The sequence below is a fragment of the Limulus polyphemus genome, unplaced genomic scaffold (assembly GCF_000517525.1).
Source record: "Limulus polyphemus unplaced genomic scaffold, Limulus_polyphemus-2.1.2 Scaffold1775, whole genome shotgun sequence".
NCBI classification, from domain to species: Eukaryota; Metazoa; Arthropoda; class Merostomata; order Xiphosura; family Limulidae; genus Limulus; species Limulus polyphemus.
The window spans coordinates 248756-253607 of NW_013667385.1; the positions used below are offsets into that span (position 1 = coordinate 248756).

General features: G+C 31.8%; 1 long non-coding RNA gene across 1 annotated transcript in view; it reads left to right on the forward strand.

Moving 5' to 3' along the window:
• LOC111087134 overlaps window positions 1-4699 on the forward strand; it is a 43333-nt gene extending 38634 nt beyond the window's left edge. The window contains exon 3 of the long non-coding RNA XR_002611850.1: window positions 4500-4699. This is a non-coding gene — a long non-coding RNA (uncharacterized LOC111087134). The remainder of the gene's footprint in view (window positions 1-4499) is intronic.
• Window positions 4700-4852: the final 153 nt, after the last annotated feature.

Below are 4852 nucleotides of genomic sequence, written 5' to 3' on the forward strand. Positions count from 1 at the left end.
CTGACCTGTGATGATAGGGTTAATAAGCATCTTCAGTGGTACTAAACTTACCCAATGGGGAAAAAATGCAAATTGCCCATTGTCTAGTTTTGGTGCTTAATAACAAACATAATGGACACTATTTTATTTCTTAGATAGTTGGTAATCAAAAATAGTAATAATTCTGAAACCCTAATTTCAATTACTTGAGTCATGACATTAAATGATTAAGTTGAACAAACTTAAATTAATCAAAAATAATAATGAAACATTATTACGTCAGTATTTTGATTACTGGATAGTTAGAATAATTGGTAACACTAATTTTGATTAGGTAAACTATTTTCATGACATTAATCAATTTAATTGTAATTTTCATTACTGGACATTGAAATAATCGAAAATGGTAATAATCAGAAACACTAATTTCAAATAGTTGATTATTTTCATGACATTAATTCATTTAGTTGTAAATTTGATCCACCTATTATTTTACATGTCGTAACTGATGCTCATAGGTAATCAGTTACATCAATTAATTGTTTTTTGTTGCCAAGCTCTATTCTATTAAAACTTGTTGAGTATAACAATGCAGGTGTTATGAAGAAGAATTTGAGTTTCATTGTTACAGAGTAACTAAAGTCTTCAGCTGAGAGCCTTGCTTCTGTGATAAGAGCTAAATGTATACAAAGATTTATCTAAAGAAATTTTCAAATTAAGACCAAGACAATAATTGTATAAGACTAATAAAATACAATTTGCAACTATTGCCTTACAGGAGGGATATCAATCGTATAAAAAGTAACATAGGATTATCTCAATGACTCATGGTTTACAAATTATGAGACAGAGGGCCAAAGTGTTTACTGGATCATAGGTGTAAATATATATATATATAGATTCACATATCTTTTTTTTTGCTCAAAATGTTTCTTTGGTGAGGTATGAAATACTATGCTTGATGATGTGTTGTATTTTGATTTTTTAGGTTTTTGATAGATAGGTAAATAAATGTGAAAAGTTAGGTTTAGTTTGAATAAGCTGAGATTGGATGCAACCATTTCTCACCAAATCTATTTGTAAGATCTCACTTATAATAAGTAATGTATATTTATGGTATGTTGAAAAGTATACAGTTGATAGAATAATTATTTGCTATTAATATTTAACCTTTCATATTTAAACCTATTGTAAGGGTGACAGACGAACAACTCATTAGTAATTAATACATTGATCTATGTATGTGCACTTAAAATAAAAATATAGAGTTGTAGTAACATTTAGTACACTACTTTTTTCATAGGCATTAGGTGATTACTTAACTGTATAGATGTGGTCATAACATGGTAAGTCAGTTAGGGTAATAGTAAGAATCTTTTCAATTTTCAGAGGTGCAAAATAGTGCATGCCTGTTTAACACAAATGTCATTATCAAAAGCCTTTATTTTTTAACTGGCTGCTTAAAGACATTAGCAAACAGAGGCAATTCAAAAAAAAAATTGTCTAACCAGGAAAAGTGTATTACCATCTGAATGACATTACAAATTCCAATATACATTAGTGAACAACAAGTCTGCAAACCAATTAACTTGCAAGTAGGAACTCACTGCTTCATTTATGCTCAGGGGGGACATTCTGTAAACAGTGAATAACTGTCATTTAATGAGTTTTGTTTTACATTTATGTGTATTTACAAATGGGTGAAATACTTAAGTACTACACAAGGCATTTGGCCATTTGCATTCTTCCAACAAACCATTTAGCTTGAGGTAGTATAATGGTTGGCAAATAACATTTGGAGTGTTCCATTTAGCTTGAGGTAGTATAATGGTGGGCAAATAACATTTGGAGTGTTCCATTTAGCTTGAGGTAGTATAATGGTGGGCAAATAACATTTGGAGTGTTCCATTTAACCCACCATTATACTACTTCAAGCTAAATGGAACACTCCAAATGTTATTTGCCCATCATCATTATACTACTTCAAACTAAATGGAACACTCCAAATGTTATTTGCCCACCATTATACTACTTCAAATAAATAATAGTTGGAGTGTTCCGTTTAGCTTGAAGTAGTATAATGATGATGGGCAAATAACATTTGGAGTGTTCCATTTAGCTTGAAGTAGTATAATGATGGGCAAATAACATTTGGAGTGTTCCATTTAGCTTGAAGTAGTATAATGGTGAGCAAATAATGTTTGGAATGTTCCATTTAGCTTGAGGTAGTATAATGGTGGGCAAATAACATTTGGAGTGTACCGTTTAGCTTGAAGTAGTATAATGATGATGGGCAAATAACATTTGGAGTGTTCCATTTAACTTGAGGTAGTATAATGATGGGCAAATAACATTTGGAGTGTTCCATTTAGCTTGAGGTAGTATAATGGTGGGCAAATAACATTTGGAGTGTACCTGCACTTTGCTTCCCATGTCCACCTCATGATATTTCATTACTGCCCTGATGAACATGGTTCTAAAAAATAGTAAAACTCAATAATCTGCCTTGCTCATATTGTTTTAAATTGGTTCAAAAAGCACAAGTGTTTTCGGTCATTCATCTTAGCCTACATAGTCACTGGTTCCTAATCTATTTAAGCATCGTTGGGAAGAAATTAAAAATTATATTTGCTAGCATTCTTCTTTGCTAAAATGTGTTCAGCATATTGGTTACAATTGAATAAGACATCTTCTGCCATCCAAGTACAGGTTATCATGGTGAAAGGTGCACTGACCCAGTATTTGGTGGTGTAGGGGGCAGGTCTTAGTAAAATAGCTAGTCAATGTATATGGTTCAGTACAGAATAAATTTGAATAACAGAGTATGTACAAATACAGTTAGAGTCAGGTATCTACAGATAAAAATGGCATCCTGGTTTTACATCTGAAGAGTGCAAAAACTTAAGTGACAATGATGACCAATAAAAAATAAAATAATTAACACACCCACATCTGCAAATTGGTTTTGCATTTTGGTCAGAAAAAAATGGCCCATTGTTGGAAATAGTTTGTTTTTTCATTTAACTTTTTTTTTTTGAAATTGCTGACAACTGCTTTAACCACTGTCGAAAAGAATTTGAATTCTAGTTCAAATTGGGACTTTTATCTAGCAAATATAAAAGGCCTAGATGCTCATAATGCTTACCATCTCTTATTGTGGTTGTGAACGTGATGGAGTTTCTGTGGGGAAAAGCAGCCAAAAAAATGTACTGTCAAATACTGATAATGCTATAAATGATAGGAGAAAATGACCATGGTCAAGTTGCAATGAGAACATTGTGAATATCAATGATAAAGTTGTACATTATGAAAAGGACAATATGGATTTTATTAATAATGACCTTAGTTGGCCTTAATTGACAATAGTGAAAGCTAAAACATCAACTGGTTTATTGAGTTTTGATTTTCCATTTGACACAAATGGAAAACTTTATAACTTTGTAGTGAAGCACACAGTGGAGTTAATAACACTCTTCACTGAATATAACGCAGTAGAAGTTTTGGTTTGCATTGTACTTCAATCATATTTGTCTAACTTGTTATTAGATATGATTTCTTTGGTTTCTCTATCTTTTACAATGTTTTCCTATATGAAGCAATAACTGGTGTGTATCACTGGGTAAGATAACAGAGCATATTTTCTTTAGTACTGAACTGCTGAAAGTAATCATATGACTTGCTTGATCAACAGAATTAAAAGATTCAGTTTCACATGACTTTCGAGTTTAAAACTTTCTCATCAAAGAAGCGTCTATCCTGAAAACATCTCTAACATCATATACATTTTTCATGATATATTCACTTTCCGTAAACATCACCTCCATCAGGGTTTTGATTTTCCATTTGACACAAATGTGGTAAACAGCCTCATTTGGAATGTGATTACAAGTTACTGTATCGATAGACCACCTGATGTTTTAGCTTGATACAGTAACTTGTAATCACATTCCAAATGAGGCTGTTTACCATTGCGATGCTAGTTATCTTACTTTCCTGGTATATAGCTAATACTTGTTGATATATAGATCTTTATGTAGCTATATCTTCATTTGTACTTAATATTTTGCTAAAAAAACAAACAAAAAAACTATGAAATCCCTTTCATTAAGTATCATTTCCACAGTGGAACTCCAAGATCAATTTTTGGCGATTCTATACCTAGTACAAAATGCTACCCAATTTGACAGGTTAAAATAACCTCGGACCAAATTACATTAAAGTTTAGGTTGTTGGGGGGGGTTAGTATTTTATTTACTAGCTCTTTTGAATATTCATTGTACTAGCTAGTTGATAAAGTTCAGCTCTAATTAATAATTGTGAACTTCATAATTTAGGGAACAAGTCATTTAGCAACAGAGTTTCTACAACTATGTGGTATTGAGGCCGTTATATATATATATATAAATATAACAATTGCACTACTGTGTTGCTATAGAAACTGTTGCTGTGAGACTTATTTCCTAAATATTTATATATATAGTGCTGTAATGTGTTTCATACACATTCTTAAATATTGACAGGAATCAAGCTGAGATGGCTCATTCCTGTAGGGGAACCATAAGTTTGGTGAATGCTGTCATCTATACTGTTGATTCATCAAACTTTATCATATCAAATGGTGGTGCCCAAACTTTCCATTTAAAGGCTTCTAGTGAGGTTGAACGTCAGAGGTGGGTGACTGCTTTGGAACTGGCTAAAGCCAGAGCTATTCGTATAACTGAATCAGGTTGGTAATAACTGTGTCTCAATCTTTATTTGGTATGCTTCAGCAGGAACTAATCAAAGGTTAAAAGACACACGAAAAGCTGCATAAAATTTAATTTCACTTTAGTTCTTTAATTTTTTTTCCTTACAGAGATATATATATATATAT